Source organism: Physeter macrocephalus, chromosome 12 (genome assembly GCF_002837175.3).
Source record: "Physeter macrocephalus isolate SW-GA chromosome 12, ASM283717v5, whole genome shotgun sequence".
Classification (NCBI taxonomy): Eukaryota; Metazoa; Chordata; class Mammalia; order Artiodactyla; family Physeteridae; genus Physeter; species Physeter macrocephalus.
In genome coordinates, this window is record NC_041225.1 from 84,379,699 (window position 1) to 84,398,925 (window position 19,227).

Here is a 19,227-nt window from a genome sequence, read left to right on the forward strand (position 1 = left end):
AGCGGCTGGGCCCGTGAGCCATGGCCGCTGAGCCTGGGCGTCTGGAGCCTGTGCTCCGCAACGGGAGAGGCCACAACAGTGAGAGGCCCACGTAATGAAAAAAAAAAAAAAGATTAATCCTAAGAATTCTCTCAAACTCATAGCTAAAGGACTAAAACAAAGCCAAAATAAAACAAAAACAACCAATGAAAGAAAGGTTAAGTGACATGGAGGATAAAGTCAAAAGTTCCCACAGCATCAAATAGAAATTCCAGAACAAAAGAATGGAAATAATGGAAGAGAGATATAATACAGGTGAACTTTTCTGAGTTTGGAAAATATTTCAGTCTTCTTAGTGAACAACCTAAGAGTGCCAACCAGGACAAGCAAAACAGGTCCACTCCTAAACACATTCTTCAAGGGAAAGAGGAAATCTTAAGTTTTTCTTGTGAGAAAAACTAGATTATCAACTAAGGAACAAGAACCAGTTGGGTATCAAATTTTTCTTTGGTACCAGTGGATTCTAGGAGACAATGGAGAGATATCTTGAAGGACGGTGTCAAATTTAGTTTCCTTATGAGCCCCCAAACATGGCATTTAATATAATTAGGTGGTAGCAAATACTATTGATTTTAAAAGAGAGAGATTGGTTAAAAGTTTTGTTATTGAATTTTAATTTATTAACTGTGATCAGAAAAATAGCTAACACTAATATAGAGTTGCAACAAACTCTTCAAAAAATATGTCATTTAATTATTATAACATAGCACCTATAATGTAGGTACTATCATTATCCCCATTCTACAAATGAGAAAACTAAGGCACAGAAAAGATAAGTGACTCTCTTAAGGTCATCAACTAAGAAATGGTATAGCTGGGTTTCAAACCCTATTTTTATTTTGGAATTTTATGAGGTTTTCTTTGCCATAAATATTTTGTCAGTTTTTGTGAATATTCAGTAGATGATTGAAAAGAAACTGCTTTCTCTGTAGAACATGGAGTCCAGTCCAGTTCATAACTATTCATTCTACCTCATAAATAATATTATTCCAATCACTTGTATGTTGTTTGTTCTATCAAAGTCATAGCAGAGACAGTTTAAAACTTACTTCTGTTTCATACTGTAAAACTTGGAAAACTATTTTCTTCTTCTGCCTCTTAGATGCTTTTTTCTTTTCTTTGTTCCAGAATCTTTTCATGGTTTTATAACCTTTTTACGCTTACTCGTCCTTGAATTTAACCACGCTTTGCATTTGTTCCCAAATAGGATGAGCTAATGCTTCTTGGCTCCCTGCCTGTCTATTTGGATGCTGTTAGAATCTTCTTCATATCTTAGGCTGAAGGATTGATTACCTTCTGGCAGCCTGTAAGGATTCTGAAGAGAGCCATCTGGCAAGGAATGTCACCCCTGTAAGGTTTCTTCTCAATGTTTTGCAAAGCCACTGTCCCAAAGGGCTGAAGGTTATCTGGCCTTTGTCCTCACCTCCTTCTCGGCCAGCAGCCAGAATGAATATCAGAGAGGAGCTTGCCACTCAGGGGAAAAATTCCCCCCCTACATGCTGTGGGCCATTTCAGTGAGTACTGGGAAGGCAGATTTGGAAGTCTGGGCTAGACATCCCCATTCCTATCTAGAAGTGTTCTGGTAATCTGTTGTGCCATAAAATAACACCCCAAAGTTCATGGTATGAAACAATGATAATCATTTACTATTGTCATCTCTCAGGAGTCTGGGGATTGGCTGAGCTCAGCTAAGTGGTTCTCACTCAGGGTCTCTCATCTGGCTGCTGTGAGACAGGGATGATGCTGGGGTCATCTGGCTTCTTCATTAACTTGTCTGCCACTGGGTCTGGGAAAGTTCAAACTGCTGGGGCTGAAAGAGCTGGGACTCCTCCGACTCTCTTTGTCTTCATGTGGTCTGTCCACGTAGTCTCCACAGCATGGTGGCTTCAGGGCAGCTGCACTTCAGGGCTCCACAGGCATATGCTCTGAGTGAGAGAACTAGATAGAAGCTGTATCATCTTTTAAGACCCAGCTTCAAAAGCATTACTATTGTTATGCAATCACGGAAGCTCACCCAAGAAGTCCGCTCAGGTCCAAAGAGTAGGGACAGAGATGCCATCTCTTGACTGGGGTGGGGAGGGTGGTGTTGGAACAGCTTGAGAGACTGAATATATTATTATGACCAATTTTGAAAAATACAATCTGCCACAGGAAGTTTAATACAATTTTGTTCAATTAGTAAATGATTGTATACCATCAATAGTAATACTTACTGACACATACTCCATGCAAGTATCTAACTCATAGAACTGTTGTGAGGATTAACTGATTAAAACGGTGTATCTAAAGTACTTAGAATAGTGACTGGCACATGGTAAGTGCTTATATAAATGTTAGCTATACTCTACAGTTAAGGAAATTAGACTCAATAACTATAGTGTTAACTAACCACCCTTCCCTGCCATTCAATTTTCAGTTGTCCATTCCACTATGCACTTTTTTTTTTTTAACATTCTTGGTTTACTTCCTTGTTTTGGTGGAACATACCATCTGAAAGCTTCTTAAGAAAAGATTCTTGGAAGATTAAAAAATTTGTTTTAATCTTGCATGTCTGAAAATATTTTTATTTACCCCCACACTTGACTGATAGTTTGGCTGGGTATAAGAACCTGTATTGGAAATAATTTTCTCCCAGAATTGTAAAGACATTATTCCGTTATCTTCCAGCTTCATGTGTTGCTATGGAGAAGTGTGATGCCACTCTGATCCTTCTTGATCCTTTGTGTGAAACCTCATTTTTCTCTCTGAGTGCTTATGATCTACTGTATGTTTCCAGTGTTCTGAAATTTTATCATGATGTGCCTTGGTGTGGTTCTGTTTTTGTCCATTTTGTTGGGCTCAGTGAGCCCTTTCAATGTGGAAACTCATGTCCTTTAGTTCTAAAAATATATGATTGAATTATTTAATTGATTTTTTTCCACTCTGTTTCCCAGATATCCTGGACTGACTTTTGAATTTTCTTATCCTTTCTTGCATCCTTCTCTTCTTTTGGTCTCTTATCTATACATTCTAGGATATTTCCTCAACTTTATCTTCCTACCATTCTACTGAGTTTTTCATTTTTGCTATCATAGTTTTAATTTAAAAGAGCTCTGTTTGGTTCTCTTGAGTGTTCATTTTTTTAGAGAATCTATTGTATTTCTATTCTATTTTATTCTATTTTTATTTCTCAAAGGAGATCAATGAAAGATTTTTCAAAGTTTTCAACTCTCCATATAGTCTGTTTCTTCCAAATTTCTTTTTTTCTGCTCTGTTTCATATCAGATCCTTCCCTTAAATTCTGATGACCTTTGGCTGTTTGTTTCTACTTAGTAGTGTCAAACTTAGCAAAACAAACAAAACAGGACACTTAGTTAACTTTTCATTTTAGATAAACAATAAATAATTTTTAGTATAAATATACTCATGCAATATTTAGGACATACTGTATATAAGAATTTTATAATTTAGTAAAAAATTATTTGTTATTTATTTGAAATTCCACTTTAAGTGTCTTGTATTTTATCTAGCAACCCTAAGACTGAGATCTAAAATGCTGCCTGGAATAAAAAAGAGTGGGATGAATTGGGAGATGGGATTAACTTATATACATTAATATGTATAAAACAGATAACTAATAAGAACTTGCTGTGTTAAAAAAAATAAAATTAAGAAAAAAAGAATGAAATCTTGCCATTTGGGACAACATGGATGGACCTAGCAGGTATTATGCTAAGTGCAATAAGTCAGACAGAGAAAGACAAATACTGTATGATTTCACTTATATGTGGAATCTAAAAAACAAAACAAATGAACAAACATAACAAAATGGAAACAGAGTTATAGATATAGAGAACAAACAGGTGGTTACCAGAAGGAAGGGGGCTGGGGAGAAGAAAGAAATAGATGAGGGAGATTAAAAGGTACAAACTTCCAGTTGCAAAATAAATGAGTCATGGTTATGAAGGCTTGGGGAATATAGTCAATAACTAAGTAATATCTTTGTATAGCAACATGTCGTAACTAGACTTATCATGGTGATCATTTTGAAACGTATGGAAAAAAATCACAGTGTTGAATAACAGGAACTAACATAGTGTTGTAGGTCAATTATACTTCAAAAACAAACAAACAGACAAACAAATTCATAGGAAAATTGATCAGATTTGTGGTTACCAGAGGTTGGGCGGTGGGCTGGGAGGGGTAACTGGATGAAGGCAGTCAAAAGGTACTACAAACTTCCAGTTATAATATTAAATAAGTAGTAAGGATGTAATGTACACCATGATAAATATAATTGACACTGCTGTATGTTATACAGGAAAGTTGTTAAGAGAGTAAATCCTAAGCGGTCTCATCACACGCAAAATTTTTTTCTATTTCTTTAATTTTGTATCTATATGAGATGATGGATGCTCACTAAACTTATTGTGATAATCATTTCATGATGTATGTGAATCAAATCATTATGCTATACACCTTAAACTTATACAGTGTTGTATGTCAATTATATCTTAATAAAACTGGAAGAAAAAATAAAATAAAATACGAACATTTAAAAATTAACATAAAATGCTGCCTGGAAGCTCTGTATGCCTGGGTAAGGGGTGGGGCTTGACTATGGTGAAGTCACTAAAGGATTGCTCCGTTTTCATTGAGTAACCGATGACAGTCTCTTTAGGTCTTTTCTCTTCCCCAGAAGAGAGTATTCCAAACTCCTCATCTTGGTTGCCAGGGTTGTAGGAGTCAAGTGAAGGAGGAATACTGAGCAGCTCAACATTCATTATATTAAGTTTCATATAGATCTTACATTTCAGAGCCACTCCGCCAGCCTTGTGTGGTAGATTAAAGGTGGCTGCAAATTTTTTGCTAGTCTCCCAATTGAGGGATGGAGCCTAATGCCCCTTCCTTGAGTCTGGGCTGGCCTTAGTGACTTCCATGACCTATAGAATGCAGCAGAAATAATGTCCAGGGGCTGCCAAGCCTAGATAATAAGAAGCCTAGTAACTTTTGCTTGGATCTCTTGGAGTATCCTTTTTGGGTGCCCTGAGCCTCCAGAGAAAATCCGACTACCCTGAAACTGCCATGTGGAGAGGGCATGTGTAGGTGCTCTTGTGGACAGTACCTGCTGAGATCAGCCTTCCAGCTCACCTTACCATGGTGGCAGACATGTGAGTGAATCCTCCAGACTGGCCCATCTGCCAGCTGAATACCACCAAGTGACTTTTTTTTTTTAAGTCTTGTCTGGTGTATATTTTTAACATACATACATATATATATATATATATATTTTTTTAGCTCCTGGTATACAACATAGTGATTTGATATTTCTATACATTTCAAAATAATTACCATAAGTCTAGTTGTCCTCTGTCACCATACATATTACACATTATTACATATTATTACATATTACGTATCATTGACTATATTCCACACACTGCACATTTCATACCTGTGACTCATTTATTTTGTAACTGATAGTTTCTACCTTTTAATCTCCCTCACCTATTTCTCTCCTTCCCTCACCTCCCTCCCCTCAGGCAACCACCTGTTTGTTCTCTGTATCTATGGCTCTGTTTCTGTTTGGTTATGTTTTTTCATTTGTTTTGTCTTTTAGATTCTACATGTGAGTGAAATCATACAGTATTTGTCTTTCTCTGTCTGACTTATTTTACTTAGCAGAATATACTCTAGGTCCATCCATGTTGTCCCAAATGGCAAAATTTCATTCTTTACTATGGCTGAGTGATATATATTTATATCTTATTTGTCCATTCATCTGTTGATGGGCACTTGGGTTGCTTCCAAATCTTGGCTATTGTAAATAACACTTCAATGAACATAGGGGTGCATATATCTTTTCTAATTAGTGCTTTTGTTTTCTTTGGATAAATAGCCAGAAGTGGAATTGCTGGATTGTATGGTAGTTCTATTTTTAATTTTTTGAGGAATCTCCATACTGCTCTCCATAGTGGCTGCACCGACTTACATTCCCTCCCATGGTGCACGAGGGGTCCCTTTTCTCCACGCCTTCACCAACAACTTGTTATCTGTTGTCTTTCTGATAATAGCCATCCTGACCTGTGTGAGACCAAGTGACTTTTGTTGATGTCACGAGGAACCAGAAGAAATGCCCAGCCAAGCCCTGTCCAAATTCAGACCTAAAAAATCACGAGATATAATAAAATGGTCATTGTTTTTAGTCACCAAGTTCTGGGCTAGTTTGTTAGTCAGCCTTAGATAACCAGAACATCTTGACTACGCTTGGTATGCCCCATTCCAGAGATCCTCTGGTTTATCCCCTTCAGAGACCATGTTTCTGATTTGCTGCCCAAGTGGCCGAGGCCAGTGACAGCTGTGTACTGTTGGGAAGGAGATGGAGGAGATTGGCTGCTTCCAGAACAGACCTACAAAAAATCCTCCTGTTTTTAGTTTTAATTATATACCCACTCTTAGAAACACTTGGTGCAGCAAGCAATACCTGCATTACCCTGGGAAATTCTACAATATCATGTTGCTTCTTGGCTTTCCCTACTCCTGGCTTAGGAGTCAGTTTTCTCGCATCTGCTATGTCAATTATCACCTATCTGCTTTCGGGTTTCCAAAATTTTGTTATTTTTCCTCTCTTGTTCTTGTGAGGTTTTTTGGGGGGGAGGGGGTTAGTTTCTTGTTGTTGTTGTTTGTTTTTTGGCTGTGTCAGGTCTTAGTTGCGGCATGCGGGATTTTCGGTGAGGCGTACGGGATCTGCAGCATGTAGGATCTTCAGTTGCGGCATGCAGGATCTTTTAGTTGTGGCATGCAGGCTCTTAGCTGAGTCATGCGGGATCTAGTTCCCTGACCAGGGATCGAACCCTGGCCCCCTGCATTGGGAGCGTGGAGTCTTAACCGCTGGACCACCCAGGAAATCCCTCTTGAGAGTTTTTTTAATCTACTATTAAAAAAAAAATTTTTACTGAAGTATAGTTGATTTACAATGTTATGTTAATTTCTGATGTAAAGCAAAGTGATTCAGTTACACATATGTATATTCTTTTCCATTATGGTTTATCACATGATATTGAATATAGTTCCTTGTGCTAGACAGTAGGACCTTGTTGTTTATCCATCGTATTTATATATAATAGTTTGCATCTGCTAATCCCAAACTCCCAATCCTTCCCTCTCCCACCCCCCACCCCCTTGGCAACCACAAGTCCACAAGTCCGTTCTCTGTGAGTGTTTCTGTTTTGTAGATATATTCATTTGCGTCATATTTTAGATTCCGCATATAAGTGATATTATATGGTATTTAATCTTTCACTTTCTGACTTACTTCGCTTTGTATGATAATCTCTAGGTCCATCATGTTGCTACAAATTTGCCCTATTTCATTCTTTTAAAAAATCTACTATTGCTTTAGTCACATTTCAAGAGGGACCAAGGCAAATGCATGTGTTCATTCTGCTATCTTTAATTTAAAGTCTCCTTTGAGTCTTTAATTTCAACTGTTATATTAATTTTTTATTTATTTATTTTTAACTGCTCAGAGGCTGTTGATTTGTTTACTCTCTTTTTTTTAAGATTTTATTTTGGATGGGGTCCATTTTTTAAAAGTCCTTATTGAATTTGTTACAATATTGCTTCTGTTTTATGTTTTGGTTTTTTTGGCCGAGAGTCATGTGGGATCTTAGTGCCCTGAACAGGGATCGAACCCTCACCCCCTGCACTGGAAGGCAAAGTCTTAACCACTGGACAGCCAGGGAAGTCCCTATATTAATTTTTTAAATACTCGTAAAAAAACTTAAAACATTAAATGAAATAAAATACTCACAGATCAGGTTGCCTAGAAGCAAAGCCTGAGATAGGGGTTCTTGTGTAAGTGTCTTAGTGAGGGGGTATTCTCAGGAGAACCTTTGAGTCAAGCAGGACAACGCAGAGGAAGAAGCAAAGCACAGAGGTGGTTTCTGCTGAAATTTAGCCTCAGCCTAAGCCCATGGGAGCTCTGGAATAGGAAGGATATCATAGATTAATTCTTGGCCTTTTGTACCCTGTAAGGTTAGTATTGACTGTGGCTTCCCAACCTGGCGTGAGGGCAGTTATGGGGAGAAAAGGGGCCCTGTGAGCTGGGTACACCCGCCTAGTAAAGGTGATCTTGGCAGGGTGCACCTGCTCCACTTCTAACCTTTTCTTTTTTATTTTATTAATTTTTTAAGGATTAAGTAGTGTGTCTAATCCCTCTGAGGAAATGAATTATCCTTATTTCATTTTTTCCCCACTGTTTGTCTTCTTTAATTTACTCCACGTTAGTTCATAAACTGAAGCTCAGAAACTTAAAGGTATCAAGCAGAGAAAAGGGGCTGACCAAGTGTAGAATCCAAATCAGTCTGATCCCAAAACCCATGCTCTTAACCATATTAAACCACCTCCTTTAGTTGCATCTTAATGAAATAATTTAATGTTACCTCTCCAGCTTTTTTTAAAGTATAAATTTATTTATTCATTTATTTCTGGCTGCGTTGGGTCTTCGTTGCTGTGAGTGGGGGCTACTCTTCATCGCCGTGCGCATGCTTCTCATTGCAGTGGCTTCTCTTGTTGTGGAGCACAGGCTCTAGGCACACGGGCTTCAGTAGTTGTGGCACGTGGGCTCAGTAGTTGTGGCTCACGGCTCTAGAGCACAGGCTCAGTAGTTGTGGCGCACCGGCTTAATTGCTCCGCGGCATGTGGGATCTTCCCGGACCAGGGCTCAAACCTGTGGCTCATGCATTGGCAGGCGGATTCTTAACCACTGAGCCACCAGGGAGGCTCACCTCCCCCAGCTTTAACAAGTCACTTGCATTTTGATCTGTTGGATATAAAACACACTCCCCAGGGACTTCCCTGGTGGCGCAGCGGTTAAGAATCCGCCTGCCAATGCAGGGGATCGATCCTGGAGTCCGCTAGCCACAGCTAGCGGGCAGATCCGCAAGCCTGCGGATCCCGGGCAGGTCCGCAAGCCTGCGCTCTGGAGTCCGCTAGCCACAGCTCCTGAAGCCCACGCTCCTAGAGCCGGTGCTCCGCAACAAGAGAAGCCACCGCACTGCGAAGCCTGCGCACCGCAATGCAGAGTAGCCCCCGCTTGCTGCAACTAGAGAGAGCCTGTGCGCTGCAACGAAGACCCAACGCAACCAAAAATAAAAAATAAATAAATAAAATCGATTCTTAAAAACATACACACACACCCCCACTCCCCAAAGCTACCTACCCTCTGTTAAATGAAATCCGAATTTGCCGATATACCCAATGGGTTCATTATGCGAGCATTCACCGGGTACCTGCCATGCGCCAGAACGGTACTGGGTGTGACTGCAAAGACCACTTAGACCCAGTCAGTGCCTAGTTTGAGTCCAATCGGGGAGGCAGATACGAACAAAGACTGTATAATAAGGGGAGAGCGCTGCTTCAGGGCCGAACCCGGGAGCTACTTGACCAGCAGCGAACCCAGGTAATGGTAGAGAGAAATATCTGGAACTGCTCCGAACTCGCATTTCCAAATGTTCCCCCAAGGAAAGGGAACTCGGCTTTTCTCAGGGGAGAAGTGGAACTGCGGGGAACTTTGGGGTATGTATAGTGTTGAGAGGGAAACGAAATGTGCCGTTCTGATTTCACTTTCCACTCTTCCGGCGTGAGAAAGTCCAGTGTCTCGGGGAGGAAGCTTTGACTCGCGGCAGGAAATCCGGCCGCGGTGGGCGCAGGGCGTGTGCGGGAGAGGTGCGGAGCGCGGCCCTCCGAGGGTGTAGGGGCGCCCGGGCACCGGAGACCTGAGAGTCCGACTGCTTCGACTCGAGGGAGCCCGAGCGGGGCCGGGCGGGGCCGGGCAGGCTGGGATCCAGGCTGGGGACAAAGCCGAGAGCGCGACGCGCGGGCTCCCGGCCGGTGCAGCCCCTCCCCGGGCGCCAGGCGCGGCGGTCCCGGCCCCGGCGTCCCGGGGCGCTTCGCCCGCGTGGGCTTTTCCGGTCTCGTGGGCAGAGAGGGACAACCAGGAACTCGGGCTCAGTCTCCACCCCGAAGTGGGGCGGGTCCGCCTGGGATAAGACCCGCTGCCCGGCCCCGCCAGGGTGTGATCTCGGTGACCGCAGAGAAGGAACGCCGTCCCGTCTCGGCCCCAGGGGTAAGGGGGTCCCGGGCTCCGGAAAGGGGCACGACAGCCCGGGAAAGCCTCGCGGGGGTGGCGGGTGCGGCGCTGCGCCGCTCCCAGGAGGGGGTGCCCGGGGCCGGCCTGCGGGCGCGCCCGGGCAGGCACAGGGTGGAGCGGACCAGACTCGCTCCGGGTGGGCAGGGGAGAGGCAAACACCGCCCTTGTCCACCGGCACCTTCCAGGAGGACCTCCAGAGCAGTTTATGCAGCTCAGGATGTACACCAGTTAGAGACCACCGCAGTTATTTATTGAGTTCATGTGCCAAGCACGGTGCTGGATTTAGGCATTACAAACAAAGGATTGAGTAATATTCCCTGGAACTGACTCAGTCCAGCACCCAAGTTTTGCTTTTTTAATTCTTTCTTTACTCCGTTTAAGAAACGTACTCCTTTCTCCTAATCTCTTACCCTTTCTCTCCGTGTGTACCTAACGTCCTCAGCACAATGCCTGGCACATGGGAATCTGATATTATTATGAGATCCATGACCTGAGCCTGCCGATGGCACAGCCTCACCCTTTTGTCATGGTTTTAACCAGCTGGAGATTTTGGGACCAAAGAGGTTATTGCTTTTCAACAATCTGCCCAACTTTAAGTGTTTCCCAAATTGATGCAAGTCTTCTGTAAGCTGTTGGGAGCATGTGGGTCCTGAGTAACCCACAGCTTTCATGAAAAGTGGGCATCTGCTCTCTCCAGTTGACAGTGGTTTCCCCCCCGCAAATGATCCACCCCGTTGTCCATCAGTTCTAGAACCCTCCACCTCCTCCTTACGTTGCAAGTAACTCTCTTGATAGGGAAGCCCTCGCTCTTTAGTTGCCAGGGAATTCTCAGATGACAGAGGTGGAAGAGCAAGCAGCAGAGGGAGGACAGGGATGAGGAAATGGGTAACCATAGCCGCCCAGCACCGGCTGACTTCCCAGAGCCCTTTCTGGCCACGGCCGGATCCGCTACATCAGCTTAGATCAGATTTCTATTGCTTTGGGGGTACACGTGCGGGCACAGACATACACACAACTACTGGATCAAAGGTGTCTGTGAATTTCCCTCCTAGATGTTCTTGCATTTGGTTAGGGATAATTTTTCTCTGAAAGCTATTTAGAGGGTAACATTTGCGGTCAAGTCCGAGCACACCAGCCCTCAGCATCTGTAGGGTGAGAAGCCGCTTGGTCATCCTCAGACTGTATGTTGCAGCCCATTTCTTTGCTTATGTCTAGCCGCTCATTTGTTTCCCAGCCTTGCTCAACTGCTTGTAGACTAAGCCTGCTCTTCTCCAAGGGAGATGGAGGTGAGGGGCAGGCACTGGGATAACACACCTTGCACCAGGGAGTACTTGTAGCTTCAGAATAAACAAGAGGGGGAATTTTCCTTGGGTGTCAATTTTATCCAGGTATTTGAGGATAAAAGCACTTTTCATACAAAAACAATTACAGATATACTTTGTAGTAGGATTCAAAATTTAGATACCTTCTTTGTATAAAACAGACACTTCTAAACTTTTTGCCTGGGCTTTGGGCTGCAATTTGACCCAAACCTAACCTTTGGGAGTTTGCTTTTACTGCAGTTAGGGCTACTTATGGTGGCAGTTTGGTGGATGCTGCAGTATCCTCCCTGGAGGGACTTTGAGTAACAGCCGTGCTAGGTTACTCATTTAATCTTTATTTCAACCTGAGGTGGGGTTATTAAGCTTGTTTTACAGAAGAGGATCCCGAGGCTCCAAGGGGTGGTCCTTAGTCAAGGTCAGACCCCTTGCAAACAGATTTAAATCCAGCTGCTGGATACTAAAGCCTGTTCTGTTATCCTCCCTGTCCTACTGTGGCTCCGTCAGTGCTTGGTTCAAAGTGATTTGGCATTTGGATTTGTGGCTTCCTGGCTTGTTAACTAAATCTTGACCAATGTTTTTCTTTGCCTTTTCAACTTTCTTCTGTTCAAGCTGATATGTAAACCATGGTGGGAAGAACTGGACCTGGCAGTAATGTGGGGATACAGGTGAATGGCCCTAAATTCGGGAAGGGCTTGGCTTGTGGATGAGGGAATAGACTCACTCTTTGTGGCACTGGGCAGAGCTGGGCAGGAATTTTTGGATGGCAGGTTCTGGTTGGACTTAAGGAAGTGGCTTTTGAAACCCATAGGCTGGGTGGCTTTGGAGCTGGTGGGAGTCTCTCACCAGAGATATCTGGGTAGAGGCCGAACAGCCCCTTTCTGATGGAGCTGGGAAGGGGACAAGGTTAAATTAAGATGACTTCTAAAGCCATAGTTCCCAAACTTCACGTACATCCCTCCGGAAGCTTGCACAGCACACAGATTCTTGCCCCAAAAGTTCTGATCAGTATGACAGGGTGGGACCCAAGAATCTGCCTGTCATTGGTTTTATTGGGAATAACCTGTTAGTGTTCAGTTATGTTTGAACTGGACAGAGAGCTTTGCTGTGGGAACCTGCACCACCACCTTTGAAGAATTTATTTTAAAGGTTCAAGATGCTTAAGGTCAGTAAATTGCCATTCTGCTTCTTGGTCCAGACTGCTAGACATAAAACTCACGTGGAACATTTTATCCGCAATCAGCAGCAAGGATAAATTGCAGCCAAAGGCCAGACTGTAAATTACTCTGGAAAAGACCTTCACCTTTTCCCCCCTCCACATCATTAACCCTTTAAGGCCTGGATATAACACAGCATGAACAGCCTGACTTGAAACAGATCAGGAGGCCCCATGAGTGGACTTTTGTCAAGTCATCAGAAAGACCTCCCTGCCCAGTCACTGTGGATTCAACCCTCTGGGTTAAGGCACTCACCTCCCCCCACCACCCAACACATAACATTAAATTATTACCAGGAGCTAGTGTAGAGGGGCCCTGTGGTGAATGGGAACAAGTTCTCCTGATTCATGTGTAGTGGAGCCATCTCCTCTGGAGGAGGTCCTTTGTGGACACAAGCCCAGTGGTATCAACAGGCCCCAGCACCTGCCTTGTCACTCCTCTCCAAGGGGCTCAGGAAGGCATTTTCTGGATCCTGCTTAGTTTCAGCTTCTGTTATTGCTGCTTTTTGATGCTGTACAAGGACCCATTGACTCACTGGTTCTCATCCTTGTTAGAGTCACAGACCCCTTTGAAAATCTTTTCTTGTTCTATTTATTTATTTTTATTTTTTGGCCGTGCCACACAGCATGTGGGATCTTAGTTCCCCGACCAGGAACTGAACCCGTGCCCCCTGCAGTGGAAACGCAGAGTCTTAACCACTGGACCGCCAGGGAAGTCCCTGAGAATCTGATTAAAGCCACGAATCTTCTCTTGAGAAGAATAAACACGTATTTGACATTTTCCCATACAGTCTCAAGGGGTTTACGGACACCCTTCTAATCCCAACCGTGGATGCCTAGACATTGTTAAGAATTGCCCTGAAATTTGGCAATGTTTCTCAAAATTTTCAAATCCATTTACTTTTGTTCCATCAATTTGAATACTAGGAGTTTATCTTAAAGATATACTTGGACATGTGTGTGGAGACATGTGTACAAGGATATATACATTGCAGCATTGTCTGTAGCACCAGAAGTTTGGAGACCATCTAAATATCTATCAGTAAGGGACTGGTTAAGTTATGGAACATCCATGCAATACAATACAATGCAGCTGTTAAAAAGTGGTACAGGTTGATAGGAACAGATATAGAATGATATTGAAGATATATATATATATTTAAAGCAAAATACAGGTTTACAAGATATGCTAACATTTCTGTATATAAGAATCGTGGAGGCTATTTATATTCTTAGGTACTTGTTAATGCATAAATACTTCTGAAAGGATACACAGGAAAATTATGACTGCCACTGTAGTTGGAGGGAGGTGAAGTTCTTACAGACTTATCAACATATACTTTTTGGTACTATTTGAGGTTTTTTTTAATCATGTTCAATGTATTGTCAGCTTTTTAAAACAGAGAGTTACAGATAGCACCTGTCCATTTAACAGTGCTTGTGAAGAGGGAGAATGAAACAGAAATGAAGAATGTACAATTATCAAGTTTTCCAACCTTAAAATTAGTATATGGTCATATACTTTCTTATTTGTATACAAAGAGCTAGCATGGAATGTGCTTTGGTTTCCAATGAGATGAAGTAGAATCGCTCATACATTTCATTTGGCTATACTTTAACTGGTTGCAAACATATTGTAAGGTGCCTTGACTTGCATGGTGGGGAAAGTTCTGCATTTAAATGGTCCGATGGTTCCATGTGTTTTTAGCTGCAGAAGCAGAGAGAGGAGGTAGATGGGATAAGTCACAGCTTGTAGACTAGATAGACCTGCTGGGGCAGGGCGCTTTGTCAGAGAAAGTCCTCACAGTGATATCAGGTCATGGGCACTCAGAGACCTGGCTTTGGCTTCAGAGCCTGGACCTCCTTCTGTGGCTCAATCTGTGAGGTCTCTGCCTCTCTGTAGGCTGAAACCTAGTGTTCCCTATGAGCCTGACCCTGTGCCAAACACCTGGCATGTTATTTTTTTTTTTTAATTTTCACCTATGTTAGGTGGGTCCTGCTAATGTCGTCTTCATTATACTGATGCAGAAACTGAGGCACAAAGGGATTGAGGAATTTGCTCGACATCACATACTAGCAAGTGATAGAGCCAAGATTTGAACTTGGCAGTCTGATTCTATCTCCTGTGCTTACTACTCTGTTATACTATATAATGGGTTAAAAGTGGGGAATCAGCGTGAGAAGGCAGGGCTGGTAGATTAAGCTGACTACGGGGTTGGACTTTTTCCGAGGTAAAGAGGTAGAGGCTATGTCCAAACCACTGGTCCAAGATGGATTTGATGTCGCCTGGGTCATTCTAAGTAGGCAGGGAGTCCCAGCTGTTAGGTGAGGAGTGGAGCAGACATCAAACGAGGATGATGTGCTGTGTCATGATGCTGGTGGTGCATCCCTATGGGAGCAAGACTTGGGGCGGCATCTAGGGGCAGGAGAGGCAGCTCAGCACCTCAGAGAAGGGTCTTCAGGTGGTAGGCAGGATGTCAGTGGCCCCCGCCAAATGGGAAAAGATTCATTCATTTATTATACAATGTGACATATGCTAGATATTCAAGGATAAAATACCCAGACCCCATCCTTAGGGAGACAAACAAGCAAATCAACAATTAAAAAAATCATAGGATTGCATGATAAATGATTTGATACACTATGCACAGACTGCCATAGGACTGAGGGGGTATACCTAACTCCATCCTGGGTGGTCAGAGGAGGCTTCCTGGAGGAGGAACCATCCTGGAGGTGGGCTAGGAGAAGAAGGGCTTATGCACAGGCATGGGGATGAGAAAGCAAGACCAGGCACAGTGGAGGAGTGGCATGTCAGCCAAGAGCAGGACTAGTCCCAGTGGCCAGAGCGGGAGGGCCCTCAGAAATTAAGGCCATTCTGTAGGCCCATGGGAGACAGGACCAATTATTGGGGGATAGGTCTTAGAGAGTCCAGGGATCCCATAGTACAAACTGCTGGCCTAGGTTATAAATCCCTGTTTTCTTTTGCATCTGCTCCAATGCTTAGCACAGTTATGTGATAAATGTTTTTAAATAAAAAGGAAGCTCTGGGTACCAGGCAGGAAATCAAGGCAGAGATTCAGCCTTGGAAAACCAAGACTCCCTGCTTCCCTGCCCTACACTAGGCCAACTCTTTAAGGTTTGGCTTGGACAGTCTTCATCCCTGATTGGCTTAATCTGGGTGAGGGGTCTCCCCTGGGTTCTCCTGTCTCCCTGTGATTCCCCTACCACAGGAATGTTCACACTTTTGTGCCTGATTACAGGCCTGTGCCCTCCCCTCAGCTTTGAGCTCCTCTGAGGGCAGGGCCATGTGCCCCCAGTCCTCTGGCCCAGTGCACAGTAGGTGCTCACCAAAGGGATGCTGGATGAATGTGCTATTTTTCATGGCCTGGAAAATTCAGTCCAACCTCCAAGCTCCACAGAACGACCCATTTTTGAAAATGACTGTTCCAGCCTTTATCTCTACTCTCTTCCGTGTCCTTAAACCAGCCCAACTCCACACGTAATGCATTTGACCCTTGAACAACTCGGGGGTTGGTCACTTCCTGCACAGTTGAAAATCCACGTATCACTTTACAGTCCATCCACTTATCCTTGGTTCCTCGGTATCCTTGCTTCTACACCCGTGGATTCAACCTTCTGTGGATGGTGTATACTGGTGCAGTAGAATTTAGTGAAAAAAGCTCAGGTATAAGTGGCCCTGCGGAAGTTCAAACCTGTATTGTTCAAGGGTCAACTATACTCTTTCCCAAATAAGTCTTACCATTCATAATCAGAGCTGAGGCTTCGTTTTTACTGTCTTTGCCTACAGACCTCTTTGCTGTTTAAATCCTGTCTGTCTTTCTAAGCTTTAATCAAATGAGAGCTTTTTGACTCTCTTGGGTGGTTGTGGGACGACTTAGTCTGTAGTCTCTCGCTGTCCTGAAGGTCTTACAATAGTTGCCAAGCGCTGCTTTGTCATTGGATTGGTTATATACCTGTTTTGTTTCTCTTACTAGCTTACATGCTCCTTGAGAGCGAGATCATCTTTATCTCTGTTTCTCTCACAATGCCTAGTACCTGATTGGGGCAAAATAACTATTTAATTAAATACGATGAGTGCCTGCCCACACAGCAAGTGGCAGTTTTGGAATGGAGGGGTCTCATGCAGGGACTACCTAAATGAGAATCAGGGCCTGGAACTGGGTGTGAGGAGAATAAGCAGGGGTGCTTATTGGAACTTGATTATATAAGGTCTTTGAGCCCCACTCAAGATTTACTGACTCAAGCTCTAGAGTCTAGCATCCCCCAAATCCATTTTTCTAAACACTCCCTGAGTGATTTTTGTGCACACTAAAGTTTGAGGACTTTTCCCAGGTACCGTGCTAGGTGCTTTACCCTCTGTGCTAATTAGAATCCTTTTCAAGCCATAGCTCCAGAGGCCAAGTCCTGACATCATCCAAGGCCAGAAGGAAGGAGGAAGTTGGTAGGCTGACTCTATCTTTTTTAGCCTGGCGGACACTCTGTCTCCAAGCCTCTTGGCAGGCTTGCCTTTATTTCTCATTGGCCAGAGTGTGTCACATGGCCACTCATAGACCATTGTTGCGGTTGGAATGGGCTTGCCTTGGACCAGTCATCATTTCTTCCTGGGGAGTCCCACCTTCCTGGTTTACCAAACCCAGTCTGTCAACTTAATGAGGAAGGAGGGTATAATGGGGATTGACATTATTGCTAATCCTGGCAGAAATCCTGCACAATAGACACAGCTATCTCTGATTTATGCCAGAATAAACTGACTCTCATAGTGGGGTTGAATCTTGGAGCAGGGACTGGAGCTCCGCCCTTGTTCTGGATTCCCAGCCTCCTCCCTCCAGTGCTGAATGTCCTCCTTTATAGCCTAGGCCAGCACTCACATGTAGGAAGAGACTTGAATTTGGAGTTTCACAGATCTTATAAATTAACAGATCAGGCCTGCCAGAAGTAAAGCATGTTTGCAGTGGGTGGTTTTGAGAACTCTACTGTTTAAATAATCTTTGGCAAACATATTTCCTGAGTCATATTTATGCATAGCTATGCTTGTATATATTAAACGGTGTTAATGTTATGATACCCCCCCGCTTCCATTACTGAAATTTTGCCTGTTTTTCCCCCCATTACCTTATTCTTGATGTAAGATCATACGTGGGAATCTACACTTATAAAATGCCCATGGGGTGGTTTGGGGACCATTTTAGGCATCAGTAGTTGGAATCTAGAATCATTACTCTAAAGCAGTGGTTCTCAAATTTGAGAATGCATCAGAATCACCTGGTGGGCTTCTTAAAAACTAAACTGCTGGGCCCCAGCCCCAGAGTTTTGGATACTGTAGGTCTGAGGTTGGGCCTGAGAATTTACACTTTTAACAAATTCTCAGTTGATGGTGACGTTCTTGGTCTGGGAACCACACTTTCACAGCCACTAGGTTGTATGAACTTCTTTTAGGTTGAAAAACTGGTCTGGATTTATTGAAAAGATAAACATAGTGGGATTTTAATCACGTGCGTGGCGCCTTCTACCCTTTTCAGGTTCTTTTGTGCTCCCTCTTAAAGCTGCCCTGTGACCTCCCTACCAGAGCCATGCTTTGGGTGGACTGGATTCCCAGGGTTTTCTGTACTTCAGTGAATCTGGGGAAGGCTTATTCCTCAGAAGTGAGAAGAGGAAGTGGCATCCACACACCCTCCCTCCAGGCCAAGCATGGTTGTGTGGGCACTAAAGGTGGCCTTAAATATCGGTCTTAAACTCCTGCTTTTACCCTTAAGAAGGAATGAATTTCTGATATGTGCTCAAACATATTGATAGAAGAACTTTGAGAACATTATGCCAGGTGAGATAATCCAGACACAAAAGAACAAATATGATTCCACATATAGGAGATGCCTAGAAAAGCCAAATTCACATTTATAGAGACAGGAAGTAGAATGGTGGTTAGCCGAGGCTGGGGTGAGGGGGGAATATCGAGTTCTTATTTAATGGGTACAGGGTTTCTGTTTGGGATGTGGTGATGGTTGCAGGATTTTGGGAAAGTAGTTAATGCCACTGAATTGTACACTTAAAAATTGTTAAAATGGTAAGTTTTGTTATGCATATTTTACCACAATTAAAAAGAAAATCATCCTTCATCTCTGTTCTCCCAGTGGTGTGCTGAAGCATTCTTGTATCAATCCATCAGAGATGGTTGTTAAATGTTCAGGGGTTTTGCAAGCTGATTGTTAAATATAGCCACTATTTAAAATTCAGTTAGGGCTTCCCTGGTGGTGCAGTGGCTAAGAATCTGCCTGCCCATGCAGGGGACACGGGTTCGAGTCCTGGTCCGGGAAGATCCCACAGGCCATGGAGCAACTAAGCCCGTGGGCCACAGCTACTAAAGCCTGCGCTCCTAGAGCCCTCGCTCTGCAGCAAGGGAAGCCACCGCAATGAGAAGCCCACGCACCGCAACGAAGAGTAGCCCCCGCTCGCCGCAACTAGAGAAAGCCCACGCGCAGCAACGAAGGCCCCACGCCGCCAAA

At 43.5% G+C, this 19,227-nt stretch overlaps 1 protein-coding gene across 1 annotated transcript in view; it reads left to right on the forward strand.

The window, feature by feature from the left end:
• Positions 1-10,003: 10,003 nt before the first annotated feature.
• The window catches only part of ANXA4 (annexin A4), a 78,980-nt gene continuing 69,756 nt past the window's right edge, over positions 10,004-19,227 (forward strand). Inside the window, exon 1 of the mRNA XM_024133523.3 lies at positions 10,004-10,147. The gene's annotated coding sequence lies outside the window, so the exon portion shown is untranslated. The remainder of the gene's footprint in view (positions 10,148-19,227) is intronic.